The following is a 17,492-nucleotide window of genomic DNA, read 5'->3' as shown; positions in this document are numbered from 1 at the left end:
CAGATCATGATCTCACACTTGGTGAGCTGAAGCCCCACATCAGGATCCATGCTGACAATGCAGAGCCTGCTTGGGATTCTCTCTCTGCCCTCTCTCTCTCAAAATAAATAAATAAAATTAAAAAAAAAAAAAGTTTGCTGAATTTTTATAATTACCTTAGGCACAGTAATATTCCGAGTTCTATACCACTTCTATAGCTAACCAATTAGTTAGAAAGCAGAGACTTAAATGGTTCATATACATCTGCAGCTCTGGAGAGCAACAAAATAAACATAATACATGCCTGGCTTTTAACTCATTGTTACCAAAATACCAGGTCATAAAGCCATCGAAAGAAACACTTCCAATTTTACTGCAGGTTATGGACTGAATTATGTGTCCCCCTCCCCAAATTCCTATGTTGAAGCCTGAACTACTGTGCCTATATTTGGAAAAAGGAAGCAATTAAGGCTAAATGAGGTCATAAGAGTGGAGCCCTGATCCTTTAGGATTAGTGTCATGAGAAAAGATACCAGGGGGCTCAACCTTCCTCCCTCTCTCTTTCTATCTCCCTCCTCCACCTATCTATCCCCCAACACACTCAGAGGAAAGGCCATGTGAGCACCCAGCAAGCCCATAGCTGTCTACAAGCCAGAAAAAGAGCTCTCATCAGAAACCAAATCAGAGGCTACATTAATCTTGGACTCCCCAGCCTCGAGAACAGTGAGAAATAAATTTCTGTTGTTTAAACCAACCAGAGTCTGCGGTATTTTGTTATGGCAGCCGAAGCAGACTAAGGCACTGTGTTTTATGAAAGTACGTCCATCTACCGTTGCATTTTATTCTCTAAAGGTAAATTAATTAGGTGCCATTTTAATATTGAAGAAACACACAAATGGGCAAGTCATTTGTCTAAAATTAGAGAGTAAATAGGATAGACCCAGGTCTCCCAGCTACGAATTCATTCCAGAGCTAGAGAGTTAGGGGGATGGGCATGGCACAACCTGCCATGCAAACAGGTGGTTCCAACCCGGCGAAGTCTCACTACCTGACAACCATAACCTGCACAGAAGGTCTTGCTTTCAAACAAGGTATAAGGAAGTGCTATGCTGAAAAGTGCTAAATTTAAGCAATGAAATTATAAAATCATTTCAGCTATACTGTTTTAGAAATGTCCCAATGTTCTAATACTATTTTTAAAATAAGACTTAATTTATACTTTTTTCAGTTCTACTTAGACGTTAGAGTATGTGTAGTGAACTGTCCTTACTTCTAATTCATCTTTCATTATTGAATAGAGGGTTGGCACAAACTAGGTCCTTTTTTCACCTTTATTTTTCTTGGTCCTCCTAATTACCTGCAAATTGAATGTTATTTCCATTCTACGTATGAGGCAACTAAGGGCTCAGAAGGAGTCACTTGTCTACAGCCCCACAGCCAGTAAGCCCAAGAACTAGGACTCAAACCCTGGTCAATCTGAGTCCTTCCATGTATCCACCCTCCTTGTTTGGCACCCTGTAACCTTGAGAACAATTCAGGGCACCCCATCTGCCTCTCTGCTTTCACATCTTGCTCCCTCTTGTACACGGCCCGGCACAGCACTCACAAGGCACTACCAAACAGTTCCCAAACAACGTCGGTGTGCTGTTGGAGACCTCCTTGACCCCTCTTCCTGAACGCCTCTATCACTAGGCCCTGATGAGACTCACCCTGGCTAACTTCTATTCACCCTTCAAGATTTGTGTCCCTTTCTCAAAACTGTCTGAGATATAGGCCGCCAACAGGGCACCATCCCTCTTCTTCACTTCTCCCACTAGCTGGTCTTCGCCACTAAACTTCAAGTCCCCGGAGGGCAAGACCTGTGTCTTTTCTTTATGCCTCCGCAGCTGACCACAGAACCTGGAACACAGCACGCAGAGATAAATGCATTTTTGCAAGGACAGTCTTCCTTAAATCTAAATGTCTCTAAATGTATCTAAATCTAATCTAATCTAGCCTTGTTTTTATCTAAACTGCTTTTTTATTATCTGACAAGACTGTATGACCTTAGGCAATTCATTTAGCTTTCTGAATTTCAATTTCCATAAATATGAAATAGGAAGAATACTAACTGTGCTACTTCTAAGATATGCCAACAATCAAAGAAAACAATATGAATATGCTTTGAAAAATGTCAAACATTACAAATGCATATGCAACTAGTGAGGATAAGTAAACTTTCTGAGTTAACCACCTATTTGTCTAATACTTCAGAAAAACCTATTAACATTATGAAAGGCAGTCTTTTGTTAACTAAAGAAGTTGGGGGAAATGGTTCCACATTATAAGCATACTTTTAACTATAACTAATGGACAGAATCACATGTAATATCTTTTTCTAAACTGCTGCAAAGAGCTCTGGAAATGATATTTCAGCATCCAAAGAAATAAATTTTAGAAGTATTATATGAGAAAAAGAAAATCTGAAGAGTTTTTGCATTAAAATAATTTTCCCTTTTCATAAAAGGACACTTTATCTATTCAGAAGTTAAAAGTATGAACACTGATCAAAAGGCACACTTAATAGCAGACAGAATAAATAAAATTGAATTCCTCAGTTATTCTTTTCAAGAATTCCCAAAGCCTCAAAGGTTATGAGTATTAAAAAGCACTTTTTGTACTAAATCAAATGTCAGAACATTCACTTAGCTTTTTTAGTTCCACATTTCATGCAGCACTTATTCAAAACCTTTTAAATGACAGGACTATAAATTATAACAGTCTTCTAAAATAAATCCAATCTCTTTACTAGGAACTAGAAATAACTGCTATTAAAAAAAATAACAGATTGTTCCTCCTTAAAACTTAAGTTCAGTATACCTTGGGCCCCACTGGGGAAATTGCTACCTATTTGATTTACATCATTTCAATATGAATGTATTTGGCTTGGACATTAAATGCAATTTTTTATCCCTAAAATAAGCAAGGTTCATTTTTCTTCTAAAAAAAAAAAAAAAAAAGAAAGAAAAGAAAAGAAAAACAAGAAAAAGCAAGGTGCCAGAAAAATGACCAATGCTCCAAACTTGCTCCAACTTTTCATAACAGACCTAGATTCCCTGAAATTCATAACACAGCTGGTAGGAATGTTTCAATCTCTTCTGTTTTTAAATGGGTAATACATTCATCTGGTTTAAAATTCAAATGCATTCAAAAGGAAGTAAAGAGTTTACCTTTACTCCTTCCTCGCTGGACCAACCAACACTTAATTCCTTTATATCCTTCCAGAAGAATTTTACATACATACAAGAAAATAACTATCCCATTTATATCCCTTTCCACCCAAATGCTAATATACAACCAAAACAATCTGTACCTTTCCTAACAACATTATCCTGCAGACTTTTATTCTAGTGGCTCTCAAACGTTTTGGTCTCAGAATCACTTGACACTCCTAAAAATTATTAAAGCTTCCAAAAAGCTTGTATTATATGGATTGTGTCTATCAATAATTACCATACTAGAAATTAAACCTTGGTTTTAAAAATATGTATTCTTATTTATTCCAAAATGACAGTAATAAAGTTATTTCATTTTAACACTTAAATGTTATAGTATATACTTTAGATTACAAGCTAGTTGTATGCAAATAACTATTTTCCCAAAAAAGGTAAGAAAAATGACAATGTTTTTACATTTTTGCAAGCCTCTTTAGCACCTGGCTTAACAGAATCTAGCTTAACTGCTAGATTCTCATACCTGCTGTTGTATGGAATCAGTCATGGTATGTTGTTTTGGTTGAAGTAAATGAAGAAAATCTAGCCTCACACAGATATGTAGGCAGATAAGGAAGGCATTTTTAATATCCTTTTCAGGTAATTGTGGATATTTTTCTTTGAAACTTGACAAGTGGTAGTTTCTTAAAGGTTAGTTGCAACAGGAAAGCTGAAACTATTATGAATTCTTTGTACTCTATTACATTAAAACCCACTGGTCTATCTTGTACTATGAATGGATCTTTTACCACATACGTTTTATATCATCATAAAGTGGTCATTTATAAAATACTGACTGAGTTATGCAGATCTTCCACACGTTGACACGTTTCACTATACATGAAAAAGAAAAAATTACATTTGTTACTATCACCACCTATCTCATCAGGAGAGTCTTTTTTTTTTTTTTTTTTAATTTTTTTTTTCAACGTTTTTTATTTATTTTTGGGACAGAGAGAGACAGAGCATGAACGGGGGAGGGGCAGAGAGAGAGGGAGACACAGAATCGGAAACAGGCTCCAGGTTCCGAGCCATCAGCCCAGAGCCTGACGCGGGGCTCGAACTCACAGACCACGAGATCGTGACCTGGCTGAAGTCGGACGCTTAACCGACTGCGCCACCCAGGCGCCCCAGGAGAGTCTTTTTAAAAGTCCTAGAAAGCTATCAAGGTCATGGTGGTAGACCATGCGGGTTTTCCAAAATTCTAATTTTTACTTCAAAGCTCGAATTTTATCATTGCCAACAAATACTGTCAGTTGCTTTCCTTGAAGTGACACACTTGATTTGAGAAAATGTCGAATATACCAAAGTCTAAACAACCACAGTTTGTTGTCATTCTTTCAAATAAAAATAGCGTCTATAGGAAAACAAAACCCAGCTAGTTTAGCTCAAAATTTATACAACCACACACAAGTGCTTTTTCTTAAAACAATCACTGTACTTTGGTATGTAGTTTCCCATTTCTTCACACAGGATTTTTTATTTTTTTTGTTTTTAGTAATCTCTACACCCAACATAGGGATCGAACTCCCAACCCCAAGATCAAGAGTCACATGTTCTTCCAACCGAACCAGCCAGGTGCCCCACACAGAATATTTAAAAAAAAAATTTTTTTTAATGTTTATTTATTTGTGAAAGAGAGAGGGCAAGCACAAGCACAGGAGGGGCATAGACAGAGGGAGACACAGAATCTGAAGCAGGCTCCAGCTGTCAGCACAGAGCCTGACGTGGGGCTCAAACCCACGAACTACGAGGTCATGACCTCAGCCAGAAGTCGGACGCTTCACCGACTGAGCCACCCAGGCGCCCCCAGGATATTTTTTAAAGTACCCAAAGTTACCATAAAGTTAATAATTTTCACTACTTTGTCTAGCATATTCTTTTTTTTTTTTTTTTTTTTTTTAAATTTTTTTTTTTTTTTTTCAATGTTTTTTATTTATTTTTGGGACAGAGAGAGACAGAGCATGAACGGGGGAGGGGCAGAGAGAGAGGGAGACACAGAATCGGAAACGGGCTCCAGGCTCCGAGCCATCAGCCCAGAGCCTGACGTGGGGCTCGAACTCACGGACCGCGAGATCGTGACCTGGCTGAAGTCGGACGCTTAACCGACTGCGCCACCCAGGCGCCCCTCTAGCATATTCTTAAGTGAAATGCTTTCGTTTTCTACTGCAGCATGTGAAAGTGAAGATTTGTGCAAAGGCACCAACAGTTTGCACCACTGCTTGTGCACCACCAGAACAAGTATCAACACAGAAAAGGGCAAAAAACATCTTAGTAGTACTAGAGACAGTTTCAATTTTGCAGACCCCTGAAAGGATTTCAGGGAAACTAGTAAGTTTCAAACCACACTTTAAGAAACCTGTTCTAAGTACAATATCTGAATGTACTAGTTAATCTCCATATTGACAGCTTGTTTTCAATCTTTTGTTACAGCAATGTTGCAATTAATAACTTCAAATAGATGTTATTTTATAGACAGCACTTTTTAAAATATTTTTAAGTTAAGAAAAAAGAACTAGATGATAGTCTTATGGATTATGGTATAGGAATCAAAAGAACTTTGGCAGCACCTAGTTTTGAAGACCCAACCTGCTAAGAATCACTAACATTTTATATATATACACACATGTATGTATGTATACATATATACATACACATACATATAATATTATATTATACATATAATATATATGTATAATAATATTGTCTTATATTATACATATATGTGTGTATATATTATACATATATAATAATGTATATATTATTTATATATAATATATAAATATATAAATAATATATATATATATTATTCATTAAGAATATTTCTTAGAGCAAGGAGGGAAGAGCTGGATTTGACATACCATACCAAGCCTTCACAGAAGGGAAGGAAAACAAAAGTTTATCTTTAGTTTTGAAAGCTAGATAAAAAAGTGTGGTCAGTTATTCTAAAGGGATGTATATTAATTTTATAGCACCATGATTTATTTCAAGAATTTTACTAGACAATAGACTTAAAAATACTTACGATCGAGGTCAGTACTGCCAACAGGACTTTCTGCGATGATGGAAAAGTCCTATACCTGCACTAGCCATGTAGGACTACTGAGCACTTGAGATGTATGTAATGAAACTAAGGAACTGAGTTTTTATTCCATTTTCATTTGAAGAGATGCACATGGCTAGTGGCTATCAAAATGGACACAAATGTAAGATACAAACAAGTTCCACAATTTCCTATTTATATCCCTCCTCTTCCGCCTCTGCCCCCAACCCCATCCCACCAAAATGAAACACGAAAAAAATTTTTAGAATATGTGCTTTGGGGCACCTGGGTGTTGCAGTCAGTTAGGCAACCAACTCAGGATTTCGGCTCAGGTCATGTCTCACAGTTCATGAGTTCAAGCCCCACATCAAGCTCTGTGCTAAAAGTGCAGAGCCTGCTTGGGATTCTCTCTCTTTCCCCTTCTCTCTCAAAATAAATAAAAAATTAACCTAAAAAAAAAAGAATATGTGCTTTTATGTTCATAATAACATTGTCTTCAAATAAAGAAATGACTTTTGCATGTTAAAATGAAATAGGGAAGAAGAAAGGATGGGAGAGGAGAGTCTAAAACACATAAGGCTACTAACATGTATCTTTACAGAAGTAATACATGTTTACTAAAATTTTAAAAGATTAAAAACGCAATTATAGAAAAACCACCACTACCAACATTGGTTGATAACTACCATTAACATTTCCATCTGTTCTTGTATGTGTGTGCATGTTTTAACAAACACGGAATTACATTATTTTGTAATCTGCTTTTATCACTCAGCTATACAGCAACATCTCCTAGGTCAAATACATTTCTACCACATAATGACCATCTGGACACACCATTGTCTATTTTACCTGTCCCTCTTCATGAGACACTTAAACTGTGCTTTACTGTTTATATTATCCGGTCTGCATGGATACTTCTCTAACCCAGACTAGAACTTCAGTGGTGCAAATGTGTTGAGTGGCTTCAGCCATAACACAGTCTTCTATTTAAACAAGATTGACACCACTCCTTGCTTAAGAGAGACCAGGTTCAGCAACAGTGGTGCACTTCTCCAGGCCAGCGGGTCTCAAAGAATGTTGTTCTCCACATCACCCGAAGGGCTTGTTAATGATGCAGATTCCTGAGCCACACTCCAAAGTCCTAACTCCGAAACTTTCCAGAAGTGTATAGATATATATTTTTTAAATATTTATTTATTTTGAGAGAGAGAGAGAAAGACAGACAGACAAAGCATGAGCGGGGAAGGGGCAGAGAGAGAGGGAGACACAGGACTCAAAGCAAGCTCCAGGCTCTGCACTGTGAGCACAGAGCCTGACATGGGGCTCGAACTGTGAGATCATGACCTGAGCTGAAGTCGGACCCTTAACCGACTGAGCCACCCAGGTGCCCCTCCAGAAGTGTATATTTTTACTGAGAATTTCAGGGGATTCTTTAAACAGCTGGTCAGCGGCCACTAAATATTTAGAAAAGTCAAGCATAGACCACTGTGAAGGAAAAGCAGTTTTATGGGAAGGAAGCCCAGAGGATTCAAGAGAGGGTTGAGCAGTAATCACCCATGCAACACAAGGCATTTACTGCATGACAACAGGAACAATTTAGCTGCAAACTATACTCAAATTAGTAAAAAATGATACACTAACATTTTAACATTAGTGATAAACTCTACCTAAATTTTTATTTTAAATGTAACAGCTTCTTGACTGTTGTCAAATCACTGTTGTGATTATAAAGTTATTAAAATGTAATGGAAGTTCCACATCCACTCAGAATGCAGAAAGCTGCTAGAAAACATCAGTCCCACCCTCATGATAACAAAAAAACTAGTTAAAATACATAATCAGTTTTCCAAACTCATCAGGGATCTGAGGTCTCTGTATTTTACAGCTGCACTGTCCAGCTAGGTGAAATGAATTCTAAAGAGTGACCAGCTCCGTAGTGCCTGCCTGGCTCAATTGGTAGAGCAAATGACTCTTGGTGTTGGGGTCGTGACTTTGAGCCCCACGTTGAAGGTAGAGATTACTTAAAAAAAAAAAAAATCAGATATATATATATATATTTTTTAAAGTTTATTTATTTTGAGAGAGGGCAAGCATGTAGGTCGCACGCAGGGGAGGGACAGAAACAGAGAGGGAGAGAAAGAGAATCCCAAGCAGTTTCCACTGTCAGCATGGAGCCTGACACAGGCTCGAACCCATGAATGGTGAGATCATGACCTGAGCCAAAATCAAAAGCCAGATGCTTAACTGACAGAGCCACCAGGTGCCTCCCAAAAATAAAATGTTTTAAAAATAATAAAAATAAAAAGTGACCAGCTCATCTAAGGAAAGAATGGACACATGAACAGTTTCTCCATCAGTGATGGCAGCCACAAAGGCTGGTAAGAAAACAACAGAAACGGTAACAAATCATTAAAGGCCACGTAGAACTAACAGTTCAGAATCCCCGTGAGCCCCAACACAAGGATAGTCCACACCTATTCTCCAGTTCCTTTTTTTTTAAGTTTATTTATTTATTTTGACAGAGAGTGAGTCAGGGAGGGGCAGACAGAGAGGGAGAGAAAGAGAATCCCAAGTAGGCTCTGTGCTGAAGCCCAGAGCCAAATGCGAGGCTCAATCCCAGGAACCGTGAAATCATGACCTGCGCTGAAATCAAGAGTCGAATCCTCATCCAAATGAACCACCCAAGCACCCCATTCCAGTTCCTTTATGTAAGTTTCCACTGGGTCTTTGAGAGTAAACTGAATTAAAAGTCCAGCCTCTGTGACCCTGATTCCTATAGCTTACCCACATTAACAGTGACTAAGCTAGGTGACATGGCAGTTACAAAAGGTTCAAGGATTACTTAATACAGGAAAATATCTAAAGAAGTCAGATGGACTAGGATGACTTCTCACTTTCTACACACCTCACCTCTTTTAATACTTAACAAAAATTACCACTTATCCCTATTTGCTTATTTTTTAAAGAAAACTTTTCCCCTTATCTTTTCCAATTTAAATACATGACTCTGTCTCAAAACAAAAAGTTTATTTTAAAAAGAATATAACTGGGGACTCTTGACTTTCGCTCAGTTCATGACCTTACGGTTTGTGAGATCGAGCCCCACATTAGCCTGCTTGGGATTCTCTCTCTGCCCCTCCCTCACTCTCTCTCTCTCAAAATAAATAAATGAATATTTAAAAAATAAATAAAAAGAATACAGCTCATATTTGTACTCTGTATACACTGTGATCATAAATAACTACAAACATCTATTCATTACTGGAGTGATTTGACTCTCTTGCTAATCACAAATTCCATCTTCAGGATGCTGTTTTAAGTAACAAGTAGATGGTTCTAGTAATCTCAGCTGTAAAGCAAGCACATGCTTTTTAACAACAAGTATTTTATTGGATCTCTCTCTGAGTCTGACACTATGTTAAGCCCCATGAGGGCATATAAAAAGAAAACACAGTCCCTATCTTGAAAAACTGACAGTGAACTTACTAGAATTATGGTCTGCAGAGGGTTGAAGTATCTCACTGGCAAATTCAGTGAGACAAGAACAACTTTGCTATAACAAGTGCTTTAAGTTTCAGTTTGGATAAAAAAATAGATCTCAAAATAACTTTTTCAAAAAAAATTCAGTGAAATACACATATGAAGAGCTGCCTACCAGTTGGCAATGATAATTATTTTACTTGAAATCTATGTAGAGACAATAGGCAATTTTCTTATTATCTAAAATCATCCTGGGGCTCCTGGGTGGCTCAGTCGGTTAAGCATCCAACTTCAGCTCAGGTCATGATCTCGCGGTTGGTGAGTTCAAGCCTCATGCTGGGCTCTGTGCGGACAGCTCAGAGCCTGGAGCCTGCTTCGGATTCTGTGTCTCCCTCTTTCTCCCTCCCCCGCTTGCACTCTGTCTCTCTAAAAAATAAATAAACATTAAAAGAAAGTTTAAAAAATATCATACTCACTCAGTAAGGATTAAATAGCATATTCGGGGGATGAAAGTTTTTTTCAAAACACACTCTGTAGTTAAACAGAGTACAGAAATTCTAGCCTCTAAAAAATACGTAAAATTTCAAATTGGCCACCAAGACAACCAGTTGAGTTATGCTGCCACCCACTGGACAAAACACAAACAGCAAAGCAACCCTTGCTCTGACTTCAAACACCAAGACAATTTGGCTCAGTTTGTTGGCGGTTTGGCAGTAAAGCTTTTATTTGTAATCTGGTGTCTCTGAAGAGCGACACAAAGTTAAATAATGTTGACTAATTGTGGTTTAGTTTCTATTAATTTCCATTATTACGAATAGGTCTGGAGTCAAATTATATTGACCTCAACCAAGATATATTCAGCTCACGAGACATTAAAACTACTCCAATCTTACTAAAAAAAAATGGTTTAAACACAATTACTTGACAAATACTCATCTAACCGTTCCAAATTCAGCCCTACTGGGGAATAAAAACTGCAACATCTTTCTTCCCCATGTCTGTTTCTGTGGCCTCTCCTCAGAACCCTGAACTCAGGTTAGTATTACCGGTACCATTCCTAACACGTCAATGTTATTGTCCTGGCCTGAGAACCAAGCCTGTTTAAACACAATATTCACGTACACGATGTACAGCGCAAGCTCCAGATCACTGACCAACTGCTGGAAGGAACACACTTGTGAACAGGTTACTGGCTATAAAGCTAATAGATCAAAACATCAATAGCTGTTGTGAAAGTGAAAATATACTCTCAAAAGAATAAAGTGCATTAATGTATACAATAAATTTATCAACATTACATGGGGGAAAATGCCTCATGATTGCTCTAATGGATTCTGGATTCAGATGTACACAAAAATAATCAAAGTATGGAAGTGTCATTTAAGACAGTTTTAAGAGTACAGAATGTTCTATCCATTAAATTCAATTATCCAAATGTTGGGGCAAATAGGATATTCTAAATACTGTCAACTCAAATACTTATCTCAGTGACTTAAAATAACAAAGTCTGGATAAATAAAATGTACTATAGGGGTGCCTGGGTGGCTCAGTCAGTTTGAGCGTTTGACTCTGGATTTCGGCTCAGGTCGTGATCTCATGGTTTGTGGGTTTGATCCCCAAGTTGGGCTCTATGCTGATAGTGTGGAGTCAGCTTGGGATTCTCTCCCTCTCTCTCTGCCCACCCCCCACTTGTGCACACTCTGTCTCTCTCTCAAAATAAATAAATAAGCTTAAAAAAATAAAAATAAATAAAACGTACTATAACCATACAATGCAATGTTATTCAGCCATAAAAAGAAATGAAGTATTAATCATGATATAAACAGGAATGAACCTTAAAGCAGATTAGTGGTTGCCAGTGGCTGAGAGAAGGGGAGGGTGGGAAAGTACTGCCGGTGACTAGCGGTTTTCTTGCTAGGGTACCTACAACGTTCTTTAAATTAGCAGTGATGTGGGGCGCCTGGGTGGCTCAGTCGGTTGAGCGACCGGCTTCAGCTCAGGTCATGATCTCACAGTTTGTGAGTTCGACCCCTGCGTTGGGCTCTGTGCTGCCAGCTCAGAGCCTGCAGCCTGCTTCGAATTCTGTGTCTCCCTCTCTCTCTGCCCCTCCCCCACTCATGCTCTGTCTCTGTCTCAGAAACAAATAAACATAAACAAACAAATAAATAAATAAATTAGCAGTGATGGCTGCACAACTTCATGACTACACTAAAACCAAGTTTGTACATTTTTTCAATGAGTGCAAACTGGGAAAAAAATACAGAGCAAAGCTTTCTTCCTCAGGCTACAGGCCCATCTTGAAAGTCTGTTCCATGTCATACTTACCCAGGGACCTGGGATAAGAAAGCCTCCACCATCTGAAACACTTAGCAGGCAAAGGGAAATTCAGAAAATCGGACAGCTGATCTTAAGGGCTTCAGATCTTTGGGTACACACTTCACCATACACACTTCACTTTCTTTCACAATTCACAGGCCAAAGCAAGTCACTTAGCTAAGTCTAACGTCTATGAGACAGAGACATATACTCCTACCGTGCATCCCATAAGTAAGAGAAATGCAAACATTCGATTAATGGCATTATGACTAGAATATTTATGTAATAAGTACTTAACTGAGCTCAAGACTACAACAGGCCAAAAGAAACCAACGCTAGTACGTCAGGATTCTTGCCCTCAAGGAGCTCACAGGCTGCACAGATGGCATCCTCCTCGGTAACTAAATAGACGTCAAAGTGCTCAACTAAGGACGACAGTAGCAATACAAATAAAATGCTACAGAAGCAAAGAAGAGAAAGTGATTAATTAAGCCTCTTGGGAACAATGGAGTTAAAATTAAAAGCTCAGCAAACCCTAACAGACAAGTAGAACGCCCCTTTCCAGAAAGGGGGGAGATGATCCTCAAACAACACGGGTTTGAATTGCATGGGTCCACTTATTCACGGATTTCTTCCATACGGTACAGTACTGTAAATGTATTTTCTCTTATGATTTTCTTGACATTTTTTCTCTAGCTCACTTTATTGTAAGAATACAATATATAACACATATAATATACAAAATATGTGTTAATCAACTGCTTATGTTATCAGTAAGACTTCTAGTCAACAATAGGCTACTAGTGGTTAAGTTTGGAGGAAGTGAAAAGTTACATTCAGATTTTCAACTGCATGGGGCACCAACCCCATTGTTCATAGCGGCAAAAGAAACCAAATGAGAAAACACATGAGGATGAAAACACACAGCCCATTTAAATTTTAATAGCAAAATAATGTTACACTATCTTGCCGAGTTCACAGTGTGAAGAGCCTTGAAATCCTAATTGTTAAGGAGTATGGTCTTTGCTCTTTAGGTAAATAGAGAGTCAAAAGGTTAAGAAAATAGATGATAAGTCTGAAAAATAAACAAAACGGACTAAGGCAAGCTGCATGGCCAAGATACAAATTAGAAATCTTTTTCTATTTTTCAGCCAAGTGCCAATGAGGACCTAAACTAGGGACATGGCATGGGATCAATCTGAGACACTTCACACGGGGGAAAATTAGCAAGACTTGTGACTCATTTCCTACCTCTAGCCTATTACTCGTCACATTCTAATATATTAAAACGATCATTACACCCTTTCCCTAAACAGTACTAAAGAATAAACCTGCATCTTAATTATCCCTGCAGCCTTAGCATCTAGCACATTTGCCCACACATGGACACTCAATGTTTGCAGACCTGAACGTTCTCAAACCATTATCTTCCTTCCCTATCTCTCAAGTCCCCTTTAGCAACTGCCAACATCTCTATGGAAACCATATCGATCTCTCAATCCGCTCACCCTGCCTCTCTTCCAACTGGTCACGGTTTTAGCTATTCTGTTTCTCTGATCCCTGCAACACATTCTAGATGCTGCTTTCTCCCTTCTCCTTACCAACAAGTCCACAATTTCTTGTCCCAGATTCCTGGGGCTAGAGGTGTGCCATTAATTCAGAACTTTTCAGATTCAGAAGGTATCATGGTATCTACACAATATGTTATGTGTAGAGATTGGGAATATGCAGTAGAGATCGGGAATAGCAACACACTGATCTTTTGGGAGAAATTCGTAACACACGGATATTTCTGAGGAAAAAAAATATGTAAATGTTCCCACCAAGTTCCTCACGAGTTTAAATCAAGTTTTACTACAACACGAGTTTTGACACCAAACTTACAAAAAGAAAAATACGCTTTCAAAGCTTTTTTTTGGATTTTAGAATTTCAGATAAGAAACTGTGGACCTGTAGTTCACCTGGTCTACTGCAACCGATTTATATTTATATAATCTTTTGTATTCTACATTGACCTAAGATGCAACTCCTGGTACGTAAGGGCTTCTACAGTTTGGTTCCAATCTGCCCTTTTTCCGCCTGATCTCTTCCCAGTTTCCCTCAAACACCACATCTAACTTCACAGGACCTCTCTTTGCTACCCAAACCTCCCCAGAAACTGCCTTTGCTCACGAAGCTTTCTTAGCCCCAAAGTGCTCCCTCCCCAAACATCTACCCATTCTTCATGCCGTATCATTTTTAATGCTGCCTCCTCTCTACTCCTCCATCTGGCTGTGGCTATTACACTGTTAGTCTGTCATGGCACTTTTCTTACTCTGTTTTGTACCACAGTTTCCTGAACACTTCTGATCATTTCAACGGTCTACTAGCAAAGATTGTGACTTAATTCTTTCTCTGGGTTTCATCAGTATTCTTTTTCTAATTTCTTGAGATAAATGCTGCTAACATCACTGATGTGTTAACTTCTCACTATGATTATGGATGTGTCTGTTTATCCTTTTAGGGGTTATGTTATTGGGTGCATACACGTTTTAGAAATGTTACATACCTTCCTGGAACTGGAACTTTTTATTATAAAAAGTTCTCTTTAAGGGCAACTGGATGGCTCAGTCGGTTAAGTGTCCGACTCCTGATTTCAGCTCAGGTCATGATCGCACGGTTCGTGGGTTCGAGCCCTGCATCGGGCTCTATGCTGGTAGCACAGAGCCTGCTTGGGATTCTCTCTCCCTCTTTCTATCCCTCCCCAACTTGCACGCGTGCACTCTCTCTCTCAAAAATAAATAAACCTAAAACAAGTTCTCTTTATATACAATAGTACCTCTTGCTCTGAGTCTACTTTTTATGATATCAATGTAGCTATATCATCTTTCTTTCAGGCTTATGTTTGTATGGTATACCTTTTTCCATCATTTATTTTCAATCCTTCTGTCTAAGATTATGCTAAATATGCTGCCTCATATTAGCAGCATTTCATAAGGTTGCAGAATTGCATTCAGTTTGATAATCTGCTTACTTTTTTAAATACGGTAGTCTTAACATTTCACATAATAATTGATGCACAGAAGTTTATTTTTAAATGATTTTTTTTAATTAAAAAAATTTTTTTAAGTTCATTTATTTTGAGGGGGAGCGCAAATAGGGCAGGGGCAGAGAGAGGGAGAGGGAAAATCCAAAGCAGGCTCCACCCTGGCAGCGCAGGGCCCAACATCGGGCTCAAACTCCCAAACGGTGAGGTCATAACCTGAGCCAAAACCAAGAATCGGATGCTTAACCGACTGAGCCTCCCAGGTGGCCCTTGCTTGATATGCTGAAGTTTAAATTTATTACCTTACTATTTGTTTTCTATGTGTTCCATCTGTTCTCTGTCCTTTTTTTTTTTAATCCTTTCTTGATTTCCTTATTTTTAAGTTATTCCATTTTCTTCCTCTGTTACCTGTTAATTATACTTTCTTTTACCATTCTTTTAGTGGTTACCCTAAAATTACAGACTGCATCCTTGTTATCAGTCTAACTTAGTATTTCACCTCTTTCTACACAATGCAAGGGCCTTAGAACATTTGACACCCAGGTACTCCCTTCCACCTTACATGTAATTGTCATGTGTTTTGATTACATAGATTTTTACACTCTATAAGACATTATCATTATTATTCTACACTCACACATTTGTCTTCTGTTGTTCTTCATTTCTACCTGATTCTCCAAGTTTTCATCTAGGAACATATTCTTTCTATCTGAACAACACTCTTCATTACTTCTTTAAGGTGAGAGACTACTGATGACGGATTCTCTCAATTCTTGTCCGGAAATGGATTTTACCATTTCTTTTACTTTTATGCTCACCTCCTAACATGACTAGTTATTTCTGATGGAGTGCCAGATACTGTTTATGAAAAATCAGAGAACCATCTGATGCCTCAGATAATGTTATCTTTCTCAGAGACAATTTACTTTTGCTTCTGGTAAGCAACTAGAGGCACTAGCCAATCCACACCACCTTAATGCACTCAGGAATCAGGCTCCAGTTACAACAGTCGGTAACTTACTACTTTTGCTACTGTTGGGATGTGATCCTTCACGTTTGATGGACTCTAATCTCCCAATTTTTATCGCCCTACCCCCACAAGCCCATCAAAACTCTATTAAATTCTCGGCCAATTAGCTTTCTTTTCCAGAATAAACAGGGGCCCCTAGTGGAGAAATGGCTCAAGTGCTAGACTCCCCTCTCTGGGTTTCCTTCTCTCCGATTGTGATCCTATAATTCCTTACACTTTTTATTAGCAACCTTGTCCATTTTTTACATTGTAATCAGTAAAGCGTTGGTCCAAATTATCTAGCCTTATCAATCATTTATCTGCTGTTATACCTAACAGACTACCTTATATACCTGGATGGAAGGCACTGGCTACATCAGGTTTCCCACTAGGAACCCCCATAACCAATCAACCAGCTCAGTTTTTTATACTAACCAAAAAATTGACTGTGACTGAGAAAGGCAATAGGGAGTCTAAGGTTTCTGAACAAGAAAGTGTGCCCATCATATTAGTGTTTTCAGAAGATTACTTAACCAAAGAGTACAGAAAAACCAACTGGGAGAATGCTGCAGACATGAGCCAATACTGACATGGAGAAGAACAACAGCAATTAGACTGAAAGATGACAGAAGCAAGGGAAATGATAGTGTTCTATCAACCTTGACAATCACCTGGAAACAAGGGGTGAAGGAGAAAAAAGGAGTCAAAGATGAACATGAAATCTCAAGTCTGAGAGTGAAAATTATTTGGGTGAAGAGGAATTTAGATTTAGACACGAATATGAGGCATCCACAAGAAGAAATCCCAGTTGAAATGGTCAACAGACATTTGGAGAACCTGGTCTGAGCCCTCACCAAAAGTATGGGGACTGCTAAGAGTTTCAACAGAATTTTCCACAACTAACCAGAATATCGTTCACTAAACTAATAAACCTGTTACCTATTTCCATTCACTGGTATATTAAAAAATCAGAACTAGAAATTCACATTTGAGGCTTTAGAGATACAGAAAAAGGAAAATATATTAATAGAGAATTTATTTAAAGAAGAGAGGAGTTAAATGCAAGGGAGCAGAATGGCTTTAAAAAAACCTAAGGCAGAGGGAGTGGGCAGGGGGATGGGCTAAATGGATGATGGGTATTAAGGAGGGCATTTGTTGTGATGATCACTGAGTGTTACATGTAAGTGATGAATCACTAAATTCTACTCATGAAACTAATATTACACTATATATTAACTACTGGAATATAAATAAAAACTTGGAAGAAAAAAAAAACCTACCGCAAAACACTATCACAGCTCAAACAATCTAGTAGTAGGTAAAAAAGTATAGATATACATGCTGTGTAGTATAATGTAAGCAGAATACTGAGTAGGATTAGCTATT

General features: G+C 38.2%; 1 protein-coding gene across 3 annotated transcripts in view; it reads right to left on the bottom strand.

The window, feature by feature from the left end:
* CACUL1 (CDK2 associated cullin domain 1) overlaps positions 1–17,492 on the bottom strand; it is an 80,910-nt gene that overhangs the window by 31,256 nt on the left and 32,162 nt on the right. The gene's annotated exons all lie outside the window — the stretch shown is intronic.

The sequence above is a fragment of the Panthera onca genome, chromosome D2 (assembly GCF_046562875.1).
Source record: "Panthera onca isolate mPanOnc1 chromosome D2, mPanOnc1 haplotype 2, whole genome shotgun sequence".
In the NCBI taxonomy this organism is placed as follows: domain Eukaryota; kingdom Metazoa; phylum Chordata; class Mammalia; order Carnivora; family Felidae; genus Panthera; species Panthera onca.
The sequence above is the reverse complement of the archived record's forward strand: the minus strand, read 5'-3'. Positions and strand labels throughout refer to the sequence as shown.